General features: G+C 54.8%; 1 protein-coding gene across 6 annotated transcripts in view; it reads right to left on the bottom strand.

Annotated features, from left to right (window-relative positions):
* Window positions 1–14,272: 14,272 nt before the first annotated feature.
* LOC138094877 (uncharacterized) overlaps window positions 14,273–26,319 on the bottom strand; it is a 34,938-nt gene continuing 22,891 nt past the window's right edge. For all 6 annotated transcript variants that reach the window (XR_011146291.1, XR_011146290.1, XM_068990869.1 and 3 more), the window contains one exon: window positions 14,273–14,633. The gene's annotated coding sequence lies outside the window, so the exon portion shown is untranslated. The remainder of the gene's footprint in view (window positions 14,634–26,319) is intronic.

Below are 26,319 nucleotides of genomic sequence, written 5' to 3'. Positions count from 1 at the left end.
GGGGCTCAGAGGGAGACATGAAAGGGGGCGGGGCTCAGAGGGACACATAAAGGGGAGGGGCTCAGAGGGAGACATGAAAGGGGAGGGGCTCAGAGGGAGACATGAAAGGGGAGGGGCTCAGAAGGATGCAAGAAAGGGAGGGCTCAGAGGGAGACATGAAAAGGGGCGGGGCTCAGACAGAAACATGAAGGGGGAGGGGCTCAGAGAGAGACATGAAAGGGGAGGGGCTCAGACAGAAACATGAAGGGGGAGGGGCTCAGAGAGAGACATGAAAGGGGAGGGGCTCAGACAGAAACATGAAGGGGGAGGGGCTCAGAGAGAGACATGAAAGGGGAGGGGCTCAGAGGGACACATAAAGGGGAGGGGCTCAGAGAGAGACATGAAAGGAGGCGGGGCTCAGAGGGAGACATGAAAGGGGAGGGGCTCAGAAGGATGCAAGAAAGGGAGGGCTCAGAGGGAGACATGAAAAGGGGCGGGGCTCAGACAGAAACATGAAGGGGGAGGGGCTCAGGGAGAGATGAAAGGGGGAGGGGCTCAGAGGAACACATGAAGGGGAAGGTCTCAGAGGGAGACATGAAAGGGGGCGGGGCTCAGAGGGACACATAAAGGGGAGGGGCTCAGAGAGAGACATGAAAGGGGAGGGGCTCAGAGGGAGACATGAAAGGGGAGGGGCTCAGAGGGATGCAAGAAAGGGAGGGCTCAGAGGGAGACATGAAAGGGGAGGGGCTCAGACAGAAACATGAAGGGGGAGGGGCTCAGAGGGACACATGAAAGGGGAGGGGCTCAGGGAGAGATGAAAGGGGGCGGGGCTCAGAGGGACACATGAAAGGGGGAGGGGCTCAGAGAGAAACATGAATGGGAGGGGCTCAGAGGGAGACATGGGGGGCAGGGCTCAGAGGGATAAAAGAAAGGGGGAGGAGCTCAGCAGGATACATGAAAGGGGGAGGGGCTCAGAGGGACACAAGAAAGGGGAGGGGCTCAGAGGGAGACATGAAAGGGGAGGGCTCAGAGGGACACATGAAAGGGGGAGGGCTCAGCAGGATACATGAAAGGGGAGGAGCTCAGAGGGAGAGATGAAAGGGGAGGGGCTCAGAGGGACACAAGAAAGGGGAGGGGCTCAGAGGGACACATGAAAGGGGAGGGGCGCAGAGGGATACATGAAAGGGGAGGGGCTCAGAGGGAGACATGATAGGGGAGGGGCTCAGAGGGAGACATGAAAGGGGAGGGCTCGGTGGGATACATGAAAGGGGAGGGGCTCAGAGGGACACATGAAAGGGGAGGGGCTCAGAGGGAGACATGAAAGGGGAGGGCTCGGCGGGATACATGAAAGGGGAGGGGCTCAGAGGGACACATGAAAGGGGAGGGGCTCAGAGGGAGACATGAAAGGGGAGGGCTCGGCGGGATACATGAAAGGGGAGGGGCTCAGAGGGACACATGATAGGGGAGGGGCTCAGAGGGATAAAAGAAAGGGGGAGGGCTCAGCAGGATACATGAAAGGGGAGGAGCTCAGAGGGAGAGATGAAAGGGGCAGGGGCTCAGAGGGACACAAGAAAGGGGAGGGGCTCAGAGGGACACAAGAAAGGGGAGGGGCTCAGAGGGACACATGAAAGGGGAGGGGCTCAGAGGGACACATGAAAGGGGAGGGGCTCGGCGGGATACATGAAAGGGGAGGAGCTCAGAGGGACACATGAAAGGGGAGGGGCGCAGAGGGACACAAGAAAGGGGAGGGGCTCAGAGGGACACAAGAAAGGGGAGGGGCGCAGAGGGACACAAGAAAGGGGAGGGGCGCAGAGGGACACAAGAAAGGGGAGGGGCTCCACGGGATACATGAAAGGGGAGGGGCTCAGAGGGACACATGATAGGGGAGGGGCTCAGAGGGATAAAAGAAAGGGGGAGGGCTCAGCAGGATACATGAAAGGGGAGGAGCTCAGAGGGAGAGATGAAAGGGGCAGGGGCTCAGAGGGACACAAGAAAGGGGAGGGGCTCAGAGGGACACAAGAAAGGGGAGGGGCTCAGAGGGAGACATGAAAAGGGGCGGGGCTCAGACAGAAACATGAAGGGGGAGGGGCTCAGGGAGAGATGAAAGGGGGAGGGGCTCAGAGGAACACATGAAGGGGAAGGGCTCAGAGGGAGACATGAAAGGGGGCGGGGCTCAGAGGGACACATGAAAGGGGGAGGGGCTCAGAGGGAGACATGAAAGGGGGAGGGGCTCAGAGGGAGACATGAAAGGGGAGGGGCTCAGAGGGCTAAAAGAAAGGGGAGGGCTCAGAGGGACACATGAAAGGGGGAGGGGCTCAGAGGGAGACATGAAAGGGGGAGGGGCTCAGAGGGAGACATGAAAGGGGAGGGGCTCAGAGGGAGACATGAAAGGGGGAGGGGCTCAGAGGGAGACATGAAAGGGGAGGGGCTCAGAGGGATAAAAGAAAGGGGAGGGCTCAGAGGGACACATGAAAGGGGGAGGGGCTCAGAGAGAAACATGAATGGGAGGGGCTCAGAGGGAGACATGGGGGGCAGGGCTCAGAGGGATAAAAGAAAGGGGGAGGAGCTCAGCAGGATACATGAAAGGGGAGGGGCTCAGAGGGACACAAGAAAGGGGAGGGGCTCAGAGGGAGACATGAAAGGGGAGGGGCTCAGAGGGATAAAAGAAAGGGGAGGGGCTCAGAGGGATAAAAGAAAGGGGGAGGAGCTCAGCAGGATACATGAAAGGGGGAGGGGCTCAGAGGGACACATGAAAGGGGAGGGGCGCAGAGGGAGACATGAAAGGGGAGGGGCTCAGAGGGAGACATGAAAGGGGAGGGGCTCAGAGGGAGACATGAAAGGGGGAGGGGCTCAGAGGGAGACATGAAAGGGGAGGGGCTCAGAGGGCTAAAAGAAAGGGGAGGGCTCAGAGGGACACATGAAAGGGGGAGGGGCTTAGAGGGAGACATGAAAGGGGGAGGGGCTCAGAGGGAGACATGAAAGGGGAGGGGCTCAGAGGGAGACATGAAAGGGGGAGGGGCTCAGAGGGAGACATGAAAGGGGAGGGGCTCAGAGGGATAAAAGAAAGGGGAGGGCTCAGAGGGACACATGAAAGGGGGAGGGGCTCAGAGAGAAACATGAATGGGAGGGGCTCAGAGGGAGACATGGGGGGCAGGGCTCAGAGGGATAAAAGAAAGGGGGAGGAGCTCAGCAGGATACATGAAAGGGGAGGGGCTCAGAGGGACACAAGAAAGGGGAGGGGCTCAGAGGGAGACATGAAAGGGGAGGGGCTCAGAGGGATAAAAGAAAGGGGAGGGGCTCAGAGGGATAAAAGAAAGGGGGAGGAGCTCAGCAGGATACATGAAAGGGGGAGGGGCTCAGAGGGACACATGAAAGGGGAGGGGTGCAGAGGGACACATGAAAGGGGAGGGGCTCAGAGGGAGACATGAAAGGGGAGGGGCTCCACGGGATACATGAAAAGGGGAGGGGTTCAGAGGGACACGTGAAAGGGGAGGGGCGCAGAGGGAGACATGAAAGGGGAGGGGCTCAGAGGGAGACATGAAAGGGGAGGGGCTCAGAGGGAGACATGAAAGGGGGAGGGGCGCAGAGGGAGTCATTCAAGGGGGAGGGGCTCAGAGGGATACAAGCAAGGGGGAGGGGCTCAACAGGATACATGAAAGGGGGAGGGACTCAGCGGGACACATGAAAGGGGGAGGCCTCAGTGGACACATGGAAAAGTAAGGGGCTCAGTTTTACCCAGGAACAGGGGAAGAGTTCAGTAGGACACAGATAGGAGCCCCAGGGAACACATGGAAGGAAGAGCGTCTAGCGGGACTTAAGAAAAAGTGAGCAGCTCAGTGGCTCATGGACACAGGACAGGCAAGGCGTCAGTGAGTAACGTGAAAGGGGGAGGAGCTCAGCGGGACACAGGACAGGGGGAGAGGCTCCCCGGGGCACATTCCGGGGGAGCGGTTCAGTCGGACACATGTATGCCGCAGGGCTGGGGGAGGGTCTGCTGTGACACACGGATAGGTGGTGGAAGAGACCTCTCCTGACACACGAGTGCAGGTGAGACCAGGTGAGTCACAGGTGGGAGGAAAGCTCCATGTGACACCTGAGTGAGGGACCCGGTGTCACACACGAGTGAGAGAGGGTGAGCGTGGCTCAGTCATGAAGGAAGCACTCAGTGTGACAGTGCGTGCGGCGGTGCAGACGGCCACGTGTGGAGGAAGAGCAACTCGTGACCAGGAGGAAGGGGAGGGGCTCGGTGGACCCATGCATGGGTCACGGGGCTCAGGGTGACACGTGAGGCAGGCGCAGTGTGACCCAAATGCATTCAGATACTTAATGCGGTACAGACGTGGGGAAGGAGCGCTGAGTGACATGGGTGGCGGGAGGGAATCCATATGACGCATAACTGGGGGGTGCTAGTGTGACCAGGGTGGACGAGAAGCTCCGTGTGACCCACGAGCAAGGGGTCTTGGGTGACATACGGGTAAAGAGGGGCTCCATGTGACTCATGAGCCAGGAAGGGACTGGCGTGAAAAACGTGTGGAGGAGGGGCTTGGCCTGACATAGAAGTTGGGGGGCTCAGTGTTACACGCTACAGAGGAGAGACTCAGTGTGACACTCGGGGGGGGGGGGCATGTGTGACCCTGGTGGGGAGGGATTCCAGTGATGCATGAATACGGGAGAGAGGCTAGTGTGACAGAGAAGCGGGGAGGGCTCGGTCTGACACAAGGCCAAAGAGTACCTCTGGGTGACGCCGCAAGGTGTTCATAGGACAGCTAAGTGTGGGCGGAGCTCAGTGTGACACTTACACGGGGGGAGGGAAGGTGTGACACGTGAGTAGGCAGACCCCAGTGGCTGGGGAGGAGGCTCACGACAACACACAGGGGCGGAGGAGCTCTGTGTGAAACAGGAGCGGGGCCTGGGGTCACTGTAGCTCAAGATGGGAGGGTCAGCAGGAGACCACAGTGAGAAGGCTCTGTGAAACATGCGGGTGGGACAGGGACAGACAGTGACCGATAGGTCAGGGAGGGGCTCTGTGTTATAATTAAGAGAAGAAAGGACTTGAGTGCGACAGGTGAGCAGGAGTCAGGGTAACACAGGAGAGAAGGAGGACTCCATGGGACACATGAGCAGAGAAGAGGCTCAGGGTGACTCTTGAGTTCAGGAGGGACTCTGTGTGACACCTGAGTGGAGAGGGGAGCTGTGTGACACAAGATGGGAAGAAGGGGCCTCTGTGACACCTGCGTGGAGGAGGGTCTCTGTGAAAGGAAGAGAGGGTCGGTATGACACCTGAGTGGAGGAGGGTCTCAACGTGACACCTGAAGGAAGGAGGGCTTCTGTGGGATACCTGCGTGGAGGAGGGACTCTAGGTGACACTTGTGTGGAGCAGGGACTCTACGTGACATCCAAGTGGAGCAGGGACTCTATATGACATCCAAGTGGAGCAGGGTCTCTGTGACTCTGATCAGAGGAGGGACTCTATGGGACACCTGAGTGGAGGACAGGTTTTTTGTGACATCTGAGTGGAGGAGGGGTTCTATGTGACACCTCAGTGGAGGAGGGTTCTTTGTGACACCTGAGTGGAGGCGGGGTTCTATGTGACACCTGAGTGGAGGCGGGGTTTTTTGTGACACCTGAGTGGAGGCGGGGTTCTTTGTGACACCTGAGTGGAGGACAGGTTCTATGTAACACCTGAGTGGAGGATGGGTTCTTTGTGACACCTGAGTGGAGGCTGGGTTCTACATGATACCTAAGTGGGTAAGGGACTCTATGTGACATCTATGTGATCTGTGTGACACCTGAGTGGAGAAGGGGCTTGTGTGATACCTGAGTGGAGGACAGGTTCTATGTGATACCTGAATGGAGGGCAGGTTCTATGTGACACCTGAGTGGAGGACAGGTTCTACATGATACCTAAGTGGGTGAGGGCTTCTATGTGACATATATGTGATCTGTGTGACACCTTTGTGGAGGAGGGGCTCTGTGCGACCCCTAAGTAGAGAAAAAGGTCTTTACTCTCAGTAGGGAGGAGTATACCTGTGGTATGAACCTCGGAATGCTTTTCAGCCTCAATCATCCCATGAAGAGCAGCCCCACCAAGGGAGATGATGGACATCCTCATGGGGGCCCCCTTCCTTGTGCCCTCTCATCCCTATAGACTCTCAGCCAAGACTGCACATCCCACACTACTTCTGATTGTTTCAAACTCTAATAGGTAATGTAACAATCCTGAAAGTTAAAGAAGTCCCTCACCAAAGGGAGAATTCCAAACCTAAACCATGTGATGACCCTCAAGGTCCCCTAAAGCTGAGTCCACTCCAATCCTTAGAGAGGGCCTTGAACACCTCCACCACTGTACCCCACAAACAGGCCCCCCATTACCAGAAAGTCTACAAGGTCTTCATGGATACTAAAAGGTTCCTGTTTCTGACTCTCCAAGACCTGGAAACTTCCCAGATGGATATTTTAACCATCACCACTTGACCACCCAAAGACATTCACGTCAATAGATCAAACCATCCTTGCCACTATGATTCAAAACCATCCCAAGGCTGAGAAGTCCATGCACTCCTCCCCACCCACTTCCCTTCTCTCATGTCATTCATTTATTCCTTTCAACGTTGGTGGAAAGAGCACAAAATTCAATCCTTAACCCTCCCTCTGAGTCCTTTATGACACTCGGGGAACCATTTGAGCATCAGTTTTACCATCTGAAAAGGGGAAAATGTGAACCAACATCAAAGGATCTGGGCAGGAATGGGAGATCCCCAACAAAGGGGACAATGAGGAGGCTGACCCAGGGAATGGGGTGCCCAGTACAGGAGCTAAGGCTACCAGCGGGGCCAGACCTGTGCCAGGGCCCTGGGGACAACGACCCCCACGAGCAGGCTGGGAGGGTCTGGGGTCCTGGTGCCATTCTGAGATGCCAGCTACCAGTGGGGAAGAAAGTGGGCACAGGTGGGCTCTCCTTGCAGAACCCACTCAACAGGACCTGGGCTGAGCCTCCTCGTACCCACACAGTCAGACCCTGCACACCCAAGCCCCCCTGCACACCCAAGCCGCCCTGCACAGCCAAGCCGCCCTGGCCCAGGCTCTCTGCCATCCACCGGCTCTCCTGCGTCTCCCCGAGGCGTGCGCTCCCACGGTCCATGTCCATTTACTTGCTGCCTGGCACAGGGCCTGGCACACAGTAGACCTTCACCGAGCGTGCAAACGAATGAATGAAAGCCTGCCATGTACAAGGCCCTGGCGGCCAGAGGGAGCCCCGAAGCGAGGATGATGGAGTGAGGCAGATGGTGGGTGGGTGATGGCCGGTCCACAGTGAGATGAGATGCTGTGCTCAGGATGACAGAGGCCAGGTGGAGGTGATGAGAGCCCGAGATGACCGGCCCACGGGGAAGGATGGGCCGGGACCCAGGACTTGCGGCGTACAGGAAAGCAGTGCTGGGTGAGGGGAGCCAGGCGGAGGGGCCCATGGTGGCAGACATACATGCGATGGACCCCAAATACTAGAGGTGGGTGGAGGAGGAACCCAGGACCCACAGACTGGGCCTAGAAATCTCTGAGGCTCAAGATGGGACCGGAAGTGCCAACTAACACCCCTGCCCACCTGCATTAACAGAATACCCATCTTGTACAAAGCTCAGAGAACAACTATCAAGCTGAGAAGCTTGCCAGTGAGGAACAGTGGATGCCCTAGAGTGGGGGCACTCCCCATGAAGGAATTTTGAAAAGCCACCTAATCCCCCCTTCCCCCAGCCCACTTTTAAATTGGCAACAAAGCTTTCGTGTCAAGCTTACAGAGTTGCAGTGATGTGACTTCCTGGGTATCACATAATATTTATGTGAGATATATATATATATAAAATATGTAATATGTAGATATGTATCTGTCAAAAGCACAGAGCTCATTGGATTCATCCACTCTCGACCTCACTGGCAAATCAATCAGACAAAACAGACTTTCATCAGCAAAAGTCTGGCGTTTTTAGCACCTTCAATCCAGACCAATGCAACCCTAAGCATTGCAAAGACAAACATTACCCTTCTGGATTCTGAATCTCAGGTACACGCATCCCCCAGATGAGAAGGGAATGGCGCACCTGGGACAACCAGATGGGAACTGACCTGGATGGAGCAGCCTCTGGGCTGAGTGCCGGGGTTGCAGGCATCGTCCAGGTCCGAGGCTCTGTCGAGGCCGCAGTGCGGTGCCAACATCTGGGTCCAGAGGTCCTGGCCAGCGCCCGTGGGTGGCAGACACCCCAAGCAGTGGCCAGGGAGGATGAGCAGGCTGCAGACACTGGGCAGGACCCAACATGTCCAGCTCAACACCCTATCCCCCCATCCAGGAGGTGGCCGGACAAATACTGTGAGCTGCTGGGGAAGCTGGGGTCTTGGGGCTGGCCTGGGGGAGCTGATCAGAGTCCCAGGAAGGGAGGAAGGAACTGGGGGGGCTGCAGGCAGGGGAGGCCCCACTCAGGAACACAGCTGGTGAGAGGGGGCATCAACAGCTCCTGGGGGCAAGACTGCCAAGGAGAGGCACTGTGGTGGGCTAGGGGGCATGGGCCGGGAAGGGTAAGGAGCGAGGACCGAGGATGCCACCCTCATGTTCATGGTGGCAAAGGTCGTTGACAGGTGGGCTGGCGGGGAGCTACAGGGGGCTTGTGGCAGGGGGTACTGCAGAGAGTGGGTCTGCAAGGAAATGGATGCGGAGTTCAGATCCAGGGCATCGGAGGCTAGGGAGAGACCCACTGTCTCTCATTTCCAGTCACTCTCCACCTGTCTCTCTCGCTCTCTCACACACACATGCACACACACATTTGCACACGTGCACACACCCATGCACACACAGGCAGGCTCAAACACATCCATCCCCCAATCGAGGCTAGGGCCCCCCTGCACCACGAGCACCATCCCCCAGGGTCGAGAGAGCACTCGAGACTAACCTGGGGCAGCCACCCAAGTACCTATCTGGTGCTGGGGACAGTGCAGGAGCTGGGGTGAAGGGGTGCAGACTGATCTCTGAGTCAGGGGTTCCAGGTGGCAGGAACCTTCAGAAACAGCCCCCTTGTAGGTGGCATGAGTCTGGGCTGCATGGGGATGTTGGCTAAGACCCTTGAAGGTCACATCCAATTCTAAAGAGGCAAGTTCCAGCTTGGGTCATTAACCCCAAATGACCAGGCAGGGGTGCCCTGGGGGCTTTGCTGCTAGCAGCGTGGCCTGATTCCTGGGCACCGAGGCCCTGGCCAGAGTATCTCAGAAAAGACCGCTTCTGGGACCAGCGCCCTATGGACACGGGAGTATCTGTCTCTGAGCCCTAAGGTCTCCCCTGTGACGTGGGGGGCCCAAGGGGTACCCAGCCCCCAACAGGCACACATCCATCCACTCCTGCCACCATCAACCAACACCAAGCAGACAGATAAAGTGCTTTGTGAAGTGCAGGTATATAGGTAACGTTCCACAACGCCCTGCCAGCCCCCTCCCGGCCCCAACCACCCCCACTCCCAGGGCCACTTGGAGCCCAGAGAAGCTCTGGCCTTGGAGGCCCCACAGCCGCGGGGAGGCAGCAGACTATGGGCTTCTGGCAAGTACCAGCTACCAAATCAGCCTGATATAAGTCTCCCTGGGGTGGGGCTCCCCCTCCTCCGCTGATCACTTGAGTCACACTTGGCTGGAATTTGGTCTGACTCTAGACCAGCTGGCTGCTGTCTTGCCCCTCACTGCCCTGCCCATCTGTCCTTCCAACCCGCCTCCACCCACCCACGAGTGGGCCCGGCCTCTGTCGAGTCTTTGGCGCTCCTGGGACTGACTTCCCTGAAGGCTCAACCTGGGTGCAGGGTGCAGGGCTGAGGGTTAGAGGCCAAACTTTCTCCTGAGAAGTGCTGGGGAGTCAGGGGGTGTCCTGCCTCCCACCGGCCTGTGTGGGGGACACCCCTCCACGTGAAGGGGGCTTGAGAGAAAGCTTTCTGCAGGCTGCTGGCTCCTGTCTCACTCCAGCCCCCCAGCTTCCCCAGCCGCCAGGGCCTCCCAGGGGGCACTAGTGGTAAAGAACCCCCCTGCCAATGCAGGAGACTTAAAAGAGACCCGAGTTCAATCCCTGGGTCAGGAAGATCCCCTGGTGGCGTCCATGGCAGCCCTCTGCAGTATTCTTGCCTGGAGAATCCCATGGACAGTGGAGCCTGGTGGGCTAGGGCCCACAGGGTCACAGAGAGTCGGACATGACTTAGCACACACACATGGGGTTGCCACAGAACATAGAGGATGCCCAGGTCAACTTGAACTTAGGTAACAAGATGGTGGCCGCCAGTGTGGATAAGAAGGGAAGATTACAGTCATCTGGGGGAAAATGGCAGCCCAGGGCATCTTCTGGGTTATTGCTTCCTCTAAGAGCGGAGCTGGCAGGATCCACGATACCTGGGGCACGAGCCGACCCCTCCTGGGAAGGAAGAAGGCCGTGATTTTCATCTCCCTCAGGGATTGCCTGCCTCCTCGCCATGAATCCATTTCACCAAGTAGTCACTACTCACTCACCAAAAGTGGGGGCTCCCATCAGAGAACATTCCTCCAAAAAGGAGGAGGAGGACAGAGTGACTGACGGGGTAAACTAAAGCCCCTTAGGAGAGTCAGAGACAAACAGTGGCTGAGCCTGGCTCCCTAGATCCCCAGAAGGGGGTCTTCCTGTCCCATCACTCCATCCCGCCGAGCAGCCTCACTCCCTCTGGCCTGGTCTTCCAGTGTGGCGCTGGGGCTGGGGTCCTGGAGCACGGGTACCATCACAGTCAATCTGCCCGAGGAGACAGGAGCTCTGGCACCAAGTCTTCCCACTTCTGCTCTCTTGATGGGCGTCTGTGGGCAATCTGTCAAGCCTTCCGGTCTCTTCCTGAATCTCAGTACAGTCAGAGGCAGTCTGTTGTCTGGAAGATCTGACCTCCAGAGAGAGAGTTCTAGTCTAAATGCACATTGAGTAACCAATCTGTCTCTCAGCCTCAGTGTTTCCATCTGTAAAATGGGAGCTGACTGGGAGACCACCATGGACCTGATCAAAGGGGAGCCCTCTACACTGAGACCACAGCAGCAACAGCACCTGGAATTTAGTCTTTTGCACTTGGAGGGCGGGGACTGAATCAAATCTGTCTCTTTTCCCAGAGTCTCAGCACAATACCTAGCACACTCCAGAAAACCTTCGACAGTTCGACAGCCTTCCTGGGAGGGGCTGTATCATCATCTTCGACCTGCGTCAAGTCTGGAGGCTCTGCCCCCTGGTCCAGAAGCTCCCTCTGTCCTGATTTCCACCACCGCCGTTCGACTTTGAGCCTTGCTTCCTGCAGCTGAAGATGTCACAGAGCAACTTCACATTTTTTTCACAAACATTATGAGCCCGCTGGCACACCCGTTTCACATTTGGCTTAAGAGACTGTTGTGAGGACTTCTAGGAAATCAGCAAGGAGTGATTCTAATAATTGCCTGTTCTTGGAAATCTCCTAAAATAACTTGGCCCAATGACGGTGGGGGGTGGGGCAGTCCTCTAAGACAACATTTCTTCTCCATTCCAACCCAGGTCTCGAGTTCCAATTACTCATAAAAGAAGCTCTTGTGTGCACAGTTCCAGATTTGAATGAGTTTCCAGGAAACATCACCAAAACGATGCTGGCATCGTTAGGATGTGTTTTCCAAGAATGCTCGCTAGCTGCTCCCTTTTCCTGCAGACTCCAACTGCAGAAAATAAGTCAGTTTCTAGGATATATCATTGTAGCTATGTCTGAATGGCATAAATGATGATATCAGATTCTCAGAACCTCCCAGTCTACAGATTTTAAAGTCAGCACATGCAGAATAACACTCAGCATTCTCTTCCCACAATGTTGACACTGTTCATCACTTTGACTGTGTCAACCCACGACGTTTTTAGGGTTTCTGAGCAAGGCAGTGTTTTTGGCCTCATTTCATTCATTGCCACTCCTCTTTGGTTTAGTGGACAGACTGGGGTCAAGCCAGCGTCCAAGGGATCACGGCGACCATCCAGGTGCTGGGAGTAGGGTCCCAGTTCAAAACACAGCGGCACGTGCAACCATCAAGTCCCTGTGTTGTCTGGGGCCTCCTCTGCTGTCCACGCCATCTTCACCACCCATGGCGATGGCCTGGCCCCCTCGCAGCCCCAACCTCAATAATAAGCTTCCGTTGCTGGAAATAGGCAACCAGACCTGACCAGCCCCAAGGTCTCGGCCTCACGCTGGACTGGCCAGTGGGCGTTTAGCACCTTCCCCCGGGAGAGGAGCTAAGTCAGGGAAACCAGCTTGGGTTACATTCCAGGGTCCGGCCAACTTGGCAGCCCCGTGGGTCAAGTCTGGCGCGCAGCCAGCCATGAGTCCAGCACAACTGAACAGTGCTCTGCTGCACACTCAGGGGCAGGCTTCGGCAGCAGGGCCCACCCACGATCCATGACTTCTGCGGCTGGGCTCGTCCTCGCCTCCTCAGCTGCCAGCAGTCCCTGCTGCACCTCTCTCCGTACGCATCTGGAACCCAGCTTCCTACGGGATGCAAAGGCTACCTCCGGCGCTGCTAGTGAGGAGTCTACAGGCCACACGTGGAAAGCAGAGTCCCCTCTGCCGCCTCCAGTCCAGTCAAACCTTGGCCACATCAAGTCCTGCCCAGGCAAGCCCAGGGCCTCAAAGACTTTCTCAGTTCCACCTGTCTGAGCTTTATCAGAAGCTGGAGCTAGGGTCTCGGTTCTGAAATATCAAAGTGGCCCCCATTCTGGATGCCCGAGGTTCACTAGAGGCCAGAGGTGGAGTCTCAGTGCTGGAACATAGACAGGGGTCATTCATCACAGACAATGTGAAGTTCATCAGAGGCTAGAGCTGGGTTCTTAGCTCTAGACATCACAGGGGCCCTCAGTCTGGATGACCAAGGTTCACGGGAGGCCAGAGATGAGGTCTCAGCTCTGGAACATCAAAGAGGTCCCTCATCACAGACAGCTGAGCTTCACTGGAGGGTGGAGCTGGGAGTCTCAGCTCTGGAACATCAAGGGGACCTTCCTTCTGGATGTGTGAGCTTCATCCGAGGGTGGAGCTGGGCTCTCGGCTCTGGAACATCAAGGGGACCTTCCTTCTGGATGTGTGAGCTTCATCAGAGACTGGGACTCTGCCCACTACAAGCAAGACTCTCCTGGACTCTCAGCTTTCGCTTGCCCGGGCATAGACTCATCTGGTGGGCACATTAAGAGGCGGTCTTCTCCTCATCTCAGTGTTGCCTGGACTGTCCACATCCCCTTCAGGGACTTGGGTCAAGCCTCCTTGGCTGAGATATGGCCACAGTCCAGAGGTGGTGCTTTCTCTTTGCAAAGGGGCCACTCTCAGTCCCGTGCAATCACGGTGGGACTTGCCTGTAGTTCTCCTGAGGCACTTCTTCATGAGGAGGGGAGGGGAGGGGGAGGAAAAGGAGGACAGAGAAGAGGGGGAAATGGGGAAGGAGGAGATGGCGGGGCTGGTGGTGGCCTTGGCGCTGCCAGTGGCGGTGCTGGTGGTTTTGGCGTTGACGGAGGCAGTGGCAGTGGGCAGCCCCTCTTTCCCGCTGGCTGAGGGTCCAGATCATCTGCTCCAGCGAAGCCAAGCGTGCTGTCCCAGGACTCCTCGTGGACTCAGGTCCGAAGCTCCCTAGCACTTGTCCCCCTCTGTCCCCATTCGGCTCCAGCCATATACTGCTGGTCAATAGTCTGACCTTCCTGAGCTGAGCCATGGGGGTGCAAGGGGTGCCCCCCTGCCAGAGGGCAGGGGCTGCAACTCAGGAGCTACTTTTTCGGGCCCTTGAGACCTGCTCAGAAGCCAACTGGTGGGATGAATGTTGGCCCTGGGTCACAGCCCGGCTGGACCGCATGGCAGTCCACTCACCATTGGTTTAAGCATTACGACTGTTCTACCAGGTCCCCTGCCAGGGCCCTGGGGGTGTGTGAGAAACGGGAGGAAGAGTCACAGCCCTGGAGTGGCACCTCCATCTCCTGTCTACATGCCTTTCTAGAAAGAAACCTGGCATCTTCAAACCAGCAGAAGAAGGGGACCAGCCCAGGTTAGTTCATCCCAACATGCATCTGCCTCAGGAGCCCAGCAGGCCAGCTTTGCTTCTGGGCCTCCCATCGCCCCTGAGTGCCCGACGGGCAGGGGCCAGGTGGCTTCCCAGGACCCGAGCTGGCTCCCCCACTCCCCCATCACATGGGCCCAAGGTGACGGGAAGCCCCCAGCCAGACAGCATCCCAGCATTCACCCCTCCTCAGATTAGTAGCACATCCATCGCTGTTTTTGTTAAGACAAGAAACGTATTTATTGAGAGCACAATGGGCCGTGCCAAGCCCCGCCCCCGCCACCGGGGGAGGGTGCTTTCCGACCCTGGCACAGGCTCCTCACAACAGCCCTGTGAGGTAGGTGTCCGAGCCCATTTCTCAGATGTGGACAGCGAGGCCCGACGCTCTCCCAAGTCTCAGGGTTCGTGAGGGGCGGGGAGGGGGTCCGGCCCGCGTGTCTGACACTCAGATCAGTGAAGTCCATCAGTCAGAGGGAGGGGAGGCGGGGAGGACACGCCCCTCTGCACAGGGGGGTCGGCCCAGGTCCAGAGTCTTTGGGTCCAGCCTGTCCCGTGGGAACGCGTGCAGGTGTCCCCTGTGGCTGCAGAGGCTGAGAGAGACATAGGCGCAGATGAAGGCCATCCGCTCCCGGGCTCACAGGCTGACAAGAGTTCTTATGCACACAGGCAGGCAGCAGGCAAGGGGCAGACACATTTAGGAGAAGGGATGCTCGGGGCCTGGACCACACAGGGAGAGGGGAGCACCCCGCCACCAGCTCCTGCCCTCCACCTGGCACCCTTCACATCACCCCCTCCCTGGTCTCTTCCTCCTCTAATTTCCAGAAGCATCGCACGCTCCTGCATCAGTAACTCCGATGGTCCTCACCTAACCAACTGAAATCTAGAAATCTTGGCCTTCGGAGAAACCACCCCAGCTCTCCTGTCTAAGCCATTACCAATTAGATCAGGGCATTTTCTAAACTACCAGCTTCCTCCCCCTCTGAAAGAGAAAGTGTCAGGCACTCAGTCGTGTCCGACTCTTTGCAAACTCATGGACTGTAGCCTGCCAGGTTCCTCTGTCCATGGGATTCTCCAGGCAAGAATAGTGGAGTGGGTTGCCATGCTCTTCTCCAGGGGATCTTCCTGACCCAGGGATTAAGCCCGGTTCTCCTGCACTGCAGGCAGATTCTTTACCATCTGAGCCACCTGGAAACCTACTCCTCCTTTGGGAGTTTCTGAAAATTCTCCCTGATTCTGCCTACCTGGACCTCAGTCCCCTCCCCTCTGAACCTGTTACATCTCTGTATTGAAGAGCAAAGCTTCCTGTTCCTCACTGAGTCCCCTAGGCTGGCCGGGTGCTCCCCTGACACCCTCCACTCTGCCCAGCAGTTTCTGGGGCCACCATAGTTCCAGAAAGCACAGGGTTTCTGTGATTAGGACCCACAGGCTGCAGGGCGCTGTGGCCAACCTCAAACAGGAGGCCAGGTAAGAAAGCACTGATTTTCACATAAACAACCTCCTCGAACCCGACAATAACGACGCCAGGTAGATGTGACTATTTTCAGATTACAGGTGAACAAACCCATCCAGGCCACACACATATAGGTGCTTAGATAGCTTTGAACGTCAGACCTTGATTCTTGGGACCAGTGTACGGGGCCCATCGAGACAGGTTAGCCAGCAGCCCCTGAGCAGACACTGCCATTATGTACCCATTCTACAGAGAGGGGAACCAGGCTTAGGGTGGTTCAAGTAACCCCTCAAGGCCACTGCACTGGCAAATGCTGCTGCCACACCCAGAACTCCAGTGGGTAAGATCCCCATCCCCCCAGAGCCCCAGCTTGGGGAGACAAGAGAGAGTGAAAAAAAGGAATTAAGGTCTGGGATCCAATCCCCCCTCATTTGCTGGGTGACCAGGCAGCATCTCAGACCAGGCATGTACCTTACAGGCGAAGGTGGTTGGTCAACAATGGTGAGGATAAAGACTTCTCAGGTCAAAGACCTCCCCTCCCCAAGAGCGAGGGCTCCTGAGACCCAGAGCGGGCAAGGGGGTGGCCAGAACACCTCTGCCACTGGGGACCTGCCAAACGCCGCATTAGCAACATTGCCTGGACCACCTACTGCGTAACACAAGGAACCAAATTCAATACCCTGTGATACAATATAGTGGGACAGAATATGAAAACAGAATATATATGTAACACCAAGTCACTTTGCTGTACAGAAGAAAATAACACAATATTGTGTGTCAACTACATGCCAACAACATTTTTTAAAAATCACTTGGACCACAGGCACATAGGAGTACATTTTTTAGCCCACATAAAGTTTTATTCTAGATATAAACATTTCCAGAAACAGTCAGAAGACAGCTACTTGCATCCAGAAGCTTACCCAGGGTGAGCCCCCACTTCAGACAGAGACCCTCAGGGTCTGCCCTGGAGAGTCTTTGCCAAGAAACACCCTCTTTCCTCTTACGGAGATGCATGCAGAGTCAGCGTGTCCATCAGCCAACAGTCAGTTCAGCTTTTCACATCCACTAAAACCCCGCTCGCCCATCAGTGAGCATCTATGAAGCGCCTACTACACAGGCAGCAGGACCATCAGGGTCAGAGAAGTCTAAGTCTCAGAGTCAGGGAGGGGGTTCTGAGAACCCCGACCCTGACTCGAAACCCTAACCCTCACTGAGGACCCTGACCCTGACTCGAAACCCTAACCCTCACTGAGCCTCAGCTTTCTCCCCGCCCTCTGGAGACAGGGACCCAGGCCTGCCCTGCTCAGGAGGATGAGGCCCTGAAAACACTCCTCACCCCTGGGCACACAGGCCCGAGGACTGTCCAGGAGCAGACACCTACACACAGGCTCACAGTCCCCTGGGAGGAGGGCCCTAGCCACCTGTCTCTACCCGTGGATCCCCTCGGGAGCTTCAGAAAAGTTCTCAAGGACACAGGGTGGCCACGTGTGGACACAGCCCACTGAGGCTGTGAAAGCCAGAGGCCAAACGAGGGGTCAGGGAGGCTTCTGCAGGGGGAGGGGCCAGAGGAGACCCCCGACTCCAGCCCACCTGGAATGGAATCTGGGCGTGTTCTGCAGAACCCCGCTCTCCACATGTGAGACAAGGGCCAGGAAAGGAATTCCGTGCACTCGTGGAGACCCCTGGATCCACAATGACCCCAAGGGGATGTCTCCTAAGCAGGAAGAGGGGCAATATCTAATTCGGCCAAGTTTCCAGGTCCCACTGAAGCTCCACACGGGCACTGCTAGGCATGTGGTGGGGAAGGGACACCCTGGGGCACATTTGGGCTGGCAGAGACCAGCCGTGGAACTGGGAGGGTTTGCTTTGACTGAGTTGAGAGAGCACCCTCTGGCTTTTCATGGAGGACTGTTCAATCCTGGCTTGGACATGACTCGCTCATCTGTTAAATGGGCCCGCATGCCAAACAAGCAGGAGCCTTTTCCCTAAATGGCAGAAGAGGGAGTTTTAGTCCCTAAGATGTTACCCAGAAACCCTTCCTTGGGCTCTCTCTAAATGGTCCTTGCTCCTCCCCCCTAACAAATACCCTTGGGGGACTCACAAAAGTCCCTCCACAGACCTGGCAGGAACAGTCACCTGCGCGTGACAAACAGCTGCCCAGGGTGGGAGGTGGGGAGAGGAAAGGAGCCTCCAAGGAAGGAGGAAAGCCATCACTCATTAACTGAGGCAATATTTACTCTGGACCTGCATCACTGAACACTCTCAGGCTACTTGACCTCTGTCTCACACGTCCCAGTGACTGTCGGAAATACAATCTTATTATAAGGTCAAGACCAACTTTTTATTCATTTAGAACTAGCAAAAGCTTCCCTGCTCCCTTCCAGACAGCCCCCAACACATGATCACTTTCAGTGACGGCCAGCATTTAATGAATGCTGTTAAAGTTCACCCAACCCTGAGCTCTCACAACAACCCTGTGAGGTAAGCTTTCCGGTGACCCACGGCTTAGAAAAAAGGAGACCAAAAGAAGACCGATGGTCACAGAGAAATGCCTTGACCGACCGTGCACAGTTAGTTACACATCAGCCAGATTCTCGTTTCTAACACAAAACATCGACTCGTTCATCAGACAGCGAAAGTTCCACCAAGTGACATCTGAAACCAGAGTCCTGGTTTCTGAACAACATATATCACACAAAGGTCCATAAGATACAGTAACTGGTTAACAGATTAATCAGGAGCGGAGGACAATCTCTTAGTCAAGGTTATATACAATCGCTGCTTACACTGGGTTACAATTGTGTTATTCGACCATTTACTCATCCATCCTTCTGACAGAAATGGAAGGCGACCCCTACCACTGGCCTGGTACTGTGTTAGGCAACCCAGGCAGCTGACACTTGAGCCCAAATGTTGAGAAGGGGGAGAGGGGATATTGGGCAGTGGGGGCGTAGTGTCTTTGACAACCGGTGCCTAATATTTTGCAGGGAGGATACTGCTGGGAGGGGTCACTTGTGGAGGGTAAGTGCCGCCCACAGGCCAGACACAGTGGTAGGCAAGATACAACCTGTTCCAGAGGTGGGTGCGAACGCGTACCCCAGGGGGCCAGGGCATTGCCCAGAGCGATCCCCATTCCCCAGCCTAACCCTAACCCCAAAATTACCCCTACCTACCTTTCAAATGCCATACGAATTCAGCATTCGATCCCATAATACCCGCTGTGTGCTTGCTAGAAAGACTGCCCACTGAGCTGTCCCAATCAGGCTGCCTCTCCTGGCCTGTCACCCCGCCACCCGCCGTCTACTCCTGGGGGCACGTGCACCACCCTACAGGGTCACAGTTCAAAACCTCGGTTACAGCAGATGCGCACAACAGCCCAGAGAGGCGGGCGCCGTGTTCTGCCCAGCAGCCAGAACTCGGCCGTGCCCGTGAGTCTAAACCACATGCTTGTCCAGCTCCAGGGTCCTGGCTTTGTCCACTACACCCACTGTCCAAGGCAGTAAGTCAAACGCAGACTTCCCAGGAGAGCCCCCAAGATCTATGGTGTGAAGCCCCACCTGGCTGGGAACCTGGATCACGGATACATCCCGGGTTTGCCAAGCGTCAGGCAGCCCGGATGCCCTGTTGTGCCAATAGATTATTCTGTGCAGGCCTCACGGTGGGGCATGACCCTCACCATCCAAACCAGCAATCGTCTCCCCCAGTTTTCTCTCAATAGAGCCCAGAATGAACCAATCTCCAAGGGACAGGAAGGACTCTGAAACTCGCCCTTTGTGCAAGATGAGGATGTCCTAATGACTCGAAATCCTGCTCATGGCCAGAATCAGCTGTTTGTTTCAGATCCCCCCATCCCCACTCCAGCTATCATTCTGGCCTCTTGAGACTCTGGGCTATGATTTCTGAGCACCCAGGGAACACAGCTTGCTGATTACTAATCAACCCAGTTTGCAGAGGAACGAAGTTGGAGAGGGCAATCAAAATTTCGACAGAACTTTGGCCGAGGGGTGGGCACGCTGAATCAAGGATCCCGCCTTGTGACTAGCCCCCAGCAAACACACTCATCTTTTCTTTCGAGAGGGGGTGTCGCAATGCAACCTTGTGACCCAGCTCTAGTATAGCACCAGCTGACCTTTTCGAATGTTTGCGGGCTGGGAGTGGAGTGAATGAAGGGATGAAAGGATGAGTTACAACCGCTGTCATCTGGTAGAGAAAGCGGAGAGGCTGAGGGCAAAGCTCACGGCAGGGACCATGCACCAGGCAAGGTGGCCTGGGGGGGGGACATCTCCACTCCCGGGTGGGGACGGGGGCCACACTGGGCCCCCGGGCCCTGGATCCCTCGCAGTGTGTGATGCATGGGAACGCGCCATGGGGAAGGAAGCCATGTGGGTGATGTGGCAGACGACATCCAGCTGGGACATGCTCAGAGCAGTGACCCCGGAGGAAGAAGCCACAAGTAAGGGCGTTCACTTCATAACCACAGCCCATGGCGCTACACAGCCTGCCCACAAGGAAAAGGTTTGCTTTCAGGAAAGGGAAAGGCCAAAGCACCAGGTCGAGAGGCCAAATGCAATGGATAGATAGATGGATGGATGGATGGATGGATGGATGGATGGATGGATCCAAGTAATGCTAGGAATCATCACTGGCCTCCCAAACATGTGGGTGAGAAATCTGACATGGGCAAACAGCGCTCAGTGCTATAGTAGACGGTCGGTGGGAAGACACGGCCCTCGGCTGCAAGCAGAGGGTATTCTGGAAAGCAGGGGCAAGCCTTCTTGGGTCACGTGCCCTTCCCAAATGGCCATGATGATTTCTGAGACCTGGCTACCCCTGGGGTGGACCATGAGGGAAGAAGCTCAAGGAGAATATGGGGGCCATTTTACTCTTTGGCTTGTGGAATTGAGTTGCCCCATTTCTGAAGGCATATTCACTATCTGACCTGATCTGAAATACTTAATTAAACCCCAAAGACCACCATGGAGGCCAGTGGGACAATGGCTCACACATCAGAGAGCACTAGGAACATGAAGGGCAGCAGATTGCCTCAGCTGATTTCCCTGAGAGGTGGCAAGCGGTGTCTTCCTCAAAGTGAAATGGGGGCAAGGGGTGGAGGCAGGAAGGCCACCACTTAACTAACATTCAAGATGGCAGCACAGTTGTCTGGACCTTGGAGGGTCAAAGAGATTCTTGCACCACAAGAGTTACAGAGGGTGAGTTGAGAGTTTATAAATCATAAATGCACAAGCCCACCCAGGAGAGGCAGCCTTAAACGTCACTGGGCTGCCAAAGGGAGAATACCATCCCAATGTGCATTTTCCAGGAAGAGTCAAAGAGACCTGAAGGGTCATGTAAGCCAACCCCACTCCTACTAATTGAATCTCCTTGAAGCTACCCTCATCGAGTATCTGCCTGTCCTGTCCCTTGAATGACCCCAGAGATGAAGGGCTCACTACATCCCAAGGACCCTCATTCCACCCTTGGCCAGTCTTACCACAAAGCCATGACCCAGCGGACTTGGACAAACAGTTCACAGAAGATGTAATTTTTTTTAACAAACACAGTAAAATGTTCAACCGTCATTAGTCATCAAAGCAGTGCAAGTTAAAATGACAGAAAAACACTTTTTAACAGAGATAAATTAGCAACATCTTAACAAAATGCTAATACATCACTAGACATCATAAAATGCTACAAGCCTTCTGAAATTAGTACAAAAATTCCTGGCCTTTCCTCAAGAAACTCAACCCCAGAAAATTCATCTGTTCATTCACCACTCCAATTTATTCATCCATTCTCCCATCCTCTCCTCCAACAGCCAACCAGGCACTCACTCACACTTTCATCCATCCTTCTATCCTCTCATCTAACATTTATATCTACAACATTTCAGGCATTAGAGATACAAAGATCAATGCAACAAGCTCCTTGCCCTCAAGGGTTCACAGCCTAGCAGGAGAAATTGACATACCACAAAGCAAAGATCACTTCCAGGTGTGGGAATATAATTCATAAGAATGAAAAAGGGGGGTGTGCTAAGTTATTAGCTGTGGCATAATTTGTAACATTAAAAAAGATGAATTATGCATAGCAAGAGTAATAATTGCAGGTTGATGTGCTGAATGACTGACACGGCCACTCAGTGAGACACAAGGCAGCCAGTGAGGTGATGAAGTATATGGAAGAAAGAAAAATGTTGACAGCAGAATATGGAAAAGGTGGGATGCAAAAATTAAAAAAAAAAAGTGTATGTGGTGAAGAATAGCAATTAGGTTTAAAAAATTTATGCTCATTTTAAAAAATTAGATGTCCATTAAAAAAACAGTGTGCTTATAAACAGAATCTGAAGGGGACAAATAAAGATGAGTGATATGTCAAATGATGGGTGATCTGCTCCGAGTCATGCGCTATCCACACCATTTACAGTCAAGATCACAACAGGGCCTCTGGCCCACCTGTCCCAGAGACCCAGCCTCCACCCTCCACCCTCCACCCTCTGGCAGGCCAGCCCCAAGGCCAACCTCCCTGAGTTGGGAGTCATACAGAAATCCAAGGAGACTTGTAGCTCCTGGTACCATCAAGGGAAGGATTTGTGCAAGGGGTGCCTGAAAAGGTCAAAGTCAACAGACAAGATTTGTTCTTTCTTTGAAAAGCGAAAGAAGAAGCATACACTTGAGACAGGCCGTGATCAGAGAGGAGCGCTGAAACCCAACCTTGGACCTCGTGGGTCGGGCACGGACAGAACCAGACAAGGGCCCATGTGGAATTTCCACCGCTGGCTTCTGCGGCCCTGGGAGTCCTGGGCTGAAACCCAGCGTCCCAGAACTGGAGACCTTCAGAAACCCTGACCCAGGGACCCTCAGGCCCCCAGCATTCCTAGGACAGAACTCATCCAATCCCAACCCACCCTCCCCCCGGGACATTCCCTCACCTGCCTATTTCCAACCACATGACCCTGGACAGCCCCTTGGTCCCCAGGAGAAGGCCCCTCTCCTTAGGAGTCTGATTCTGTTCCTGCCCATCTCCTCTGCGAACTGGGCTGTGATCCCCTACCATTCTACACCTAACACTTTCTCCATCTTCTAACCCTCAGCTGCCTTTTAAAACAACCACACTCGGGTTCTTCAAAAAGACCCTCCCAGGCTCTTCCTGCCCCAGGCTCCCCTGACCCCCACTCCAGCCCACGTGATGATGCCTGGGCTGGTTGGGGGGCTCTTTGGGGACCCTTCTCTGAGTAGCTGTCTTTGGAGTTAAGAAGTGTGCCACCCCCCACCCCAGGCTTCAGGCAGAACCCGGGCCCCCAGATTCCAAAACAGAAGAGAGCAGAGCCCTGAAGCCCCAGCACCACCTCGGGCCCATGAAGCCCTGCTCACATGGCCCAGACACGTGGCACTGGAGGCAGGGAAGGGTAGCTCCTGACACGTGACTCCGCGTCCTCCTCTCCTAAAGGCCACCTGTGTCCACTCAGGGCCCGCGCTAAGAGCACAGAGGTTGGCCCCGGGCCCCTGGCTCCCTCCCTGCACCCTGCCTGTAGCTGCGGCTCCTGCTTCTCTGCCTCCCTGCCACCTGACATCCAAGCATGCCTGGGGCATTGCTGGCCTGGACTAGACCCATCGACTCCATCCCACCCCGACCACTCCCTATCCCCACCCGGGGCCCAGAGTCACTCCTAGCAGGGTAATCAGCCCCTCAGCCCCACCCACCAGGCAACGCTCCAGCCCCACCTCCACCAGATTCCACCCCCGGGGCTCCCCGTGCTCCCAGCCACGAATCCTGGGTCCAGCCAAGTGGGCTCCTCACGTTCAGGGCACTGGTTAGGAATCCAATTTTTTTTTTTTTTTTAATGTCCCAGACTGCAATCGAGAAGTCGAGAGGGACTTTGATCCTTGGATTGATAGACAGACACAGGCACACCACACACAGGTGCACAAATCCTACCAATACAGAGAAAAAGGGACTACACAGAGCCAGGGTGTCCCTGGGATTCAAAATGATCAATACAAACAGCCCCAGCGAGGGGCAGGGCGGGGGCAGGGTGGGAGGAGAGAAGACGCGTTCAACAACACACCATGCAAAGGCCATTTTTTTTTTTTTTTTTTTTGCCGAAATACAGAGAGTACATCGCAAAACAATTGAGAAGGTAGCAAGGCCTTGAAACGGGCTCCGGGGATGCCAGGGGGAAGGGGGCAGGGTCCTGGGACCACTTCTGCCAACCCCGGGCTGAGATGCACCTGCCCCAGGACACCCCGAGTTGGGAAGGGACAGCAGCCCACCCACGGAAGACCCAGCTAGAGGGCTCCCGGACATGTTTCAGAAAGCTGCGGGAACAAGGTTTCTGTGATGAGGCCACGCTGGCCCCCTTCCCACCCGCCTCTCCTTTGCATGGGTCCTGGAGGTGAAGGGGGCCCCCACCCCGCCCCAGGACAGCACAGCGGGCCCGGAGGCAGGGGGCACCCCCAGGACAACGCTCTACCCAGGGCCCCTTGCTCCCTGACCCTCTGCTGCCCCCTGGCGGGAAAAGCCTCCCCCACAGGTGACCCAGGCCCAGGGAGGGGCCAGGACACCCACCTGGCCCAACACCCCCTGTTCCCGCAACCTTCTGCAGGCTCCTGGGGCCCGAGCCCTTCTGCCTCTCCAGGGCTCTAGACAGGGCACTGCCAACAGGCAGGGCAGCATTTGCCCCCACGATCCACCCAAGCAGGGAGCCGATGCCATTCCACGTCTACACACGGGGTAAATAGAACGAGAGCAACGAGGTGAAATGGCCCCACAGCCAGGACGTGACGGTGGCACTCCAGGCAAGGGTCCCCCCGGGCCAGCCCCTCCCCGCCAGAAGTGCACGCCACAAGCACCCCGCATGCCAAGGGCCACCCGCTCCACCCAGCTGCTGGGGACCTGGGGGCCCTAGACAGGAAGGCTTCCCCCCCCCCTCCCTTCATTTCCCTTCTTCCCTCGCCTTCTTTCCTCCCTTCCTTCCATGCAGCCATTTCTTCCACTCACTCACAACTGACTTCAACAGCATGACTTTAATCACAGCCTTTGGTTCATGAAGGTCTCCCTTATTTGTTTATACATTATTTCCACTTCTGCTTTCCTATGTCTCTCACGCTTCCTTTCATTCCTTCATTCTTACAAACTCAGGTGAAGAAGGATGAGTCAGGATCCCACAGGCAACACCCCTGGTCCAAGCAACACCATCTCATTCATCCACTCATGCCGTCTCGCATTTGCCCTTCCTTTCATTCTCATCCTGGCTCATCCTGCGAAATCATGAGAGCGATCAAAACTCCACCTGCAAACCAACCATCCTCGGCCCCTGTGCTTACTTGCCTTTGCAATCTTTCTTCCTCGCCACTAGTCACCTTTTAGGTTTTGCTATTTATTCTTTTATTTATGGACCTCCATTGCCTATATTTTATGATATAAAGATAATAAAAGGCTGGAGGTGCAGCCTTGTCTTGAGGCTGGGTATTTGCTCTATTTTTCATTTATTCTCGGAAAGGTGTAATGCGTTTATCTGTTTAAGGAGTAGTCTGTAAACTAGTTATCATTCCTGTTCAGACAACCTCTCTTAACGAACCATTTATCACTTTGGTGGTTGGTTTACTGTCTTTCCTTTCTCTCTCTCTTTTTTTTTTTTTTTTTTTTTGCTTCTTCTTTTGTAATCTCTCCATCCTCCTTTGCCTTAGAAGAGGGGACTGGGTGACCTTATCCATCATTAGGGTTGATGAACACCTCACCCCTAATCCTAACAGACCCTTCTCTCCGACACACCCACATCTTCACTGCCTTTCTGCTGGGCCCCCCACCTTTCTCTTTCACTTAAGTTTCCCTTTTGCCTCGTTTCTTTCTCAGCTTCTCTTTTAGGAACCTCAGGTGTCTTGGGTGAGATGAGTGACAATCCCATGGGCCGTCTCAGGCATTCCCATTACTGATTCAGTCATTCGTGGGTCCATTCATTCATTCTCTCACTCTTCTATTTCAACATTTATTCTTTTATTTATGGACCTCAGGTGCACAGAATTGGATTAACTATCATTTGTAGTTCCTGGAGGCTTCTCGGCACCGGTCCATGTAGGGCCCCTTTGGTTGGTTAACTCCTTGTACTGGTGATTTGCGGGAGGACTTATTTAATTCTCTCAGGAGCCCAGTTTTGAATCACTCACAATTCCTGCTGCATGGTGCCTTCTCATTTTTTTTGTTCTAGCATGGCCCTGTCTCTCGTAATTTATGTACATATTTATTTATTCATTCAATATGCTTTTATTGCTAATATCCTTCTTGTCATAATTGCCTATGCCTCTCCTCCATCCTCACTGGCTCTTTTGGTATTCTTTTATTCTCAAGAGCCTCAGGTGCAAAGGCTAATTCATCAAAGTCCCCTTCCTCATTCATTCATTCACACAGCCACCCCCTTATTTATTCTTTCTTTCTGATGAACTTCAGCTTGTACTAGTTTTTATATTAAATGAATAATATGTTCCTTAAGCACTTATCCAGGACGTGCCTTTTTCTCTTCCATCCATCTATTTCCATTTCTTCTCCCATACCTTTCTTTCTCCCAGTCTCCCCCTCAATTTTTCAAACTCATTCCACGCCGTCTCGTGGAACGCGTGTGTTTATCCCTGCAGGCTTTTATTTACGCTATCGTTCTTTTTACTATTTATCAACTTTGGGGCCGGAGATCTGAATGAATGTGGATAATCTGTGCTAAACCAGTCCCCTCTCACAGACTTCACTGACATACTTATTATCTTTTTTTACTTCTTTATAAAAACTTTTTATTTTTTTCCCTCTCATCTTAATTAATTGTTCTTTTCTACCAG

This window comes from Capricornis sumatraensis, chromosome 19 (assembly GCF_032405125.1).
Source record: "Capricornis sumatraensis isolate serow.1 chromosome 19, serow.2, whole genome shotgun sequence".
In the NCBI taxonomy this organism is placed as follows: domain Eukaryota; kingdom Metazoa; phylum Chordata; class Mammalia; order Artiodactyla; family Bovidae; genus Capricornis; species Capricornis sumatraensis.
This window is presented reverse-complemented; position numbering and strand designations above follow the sequence as displayed.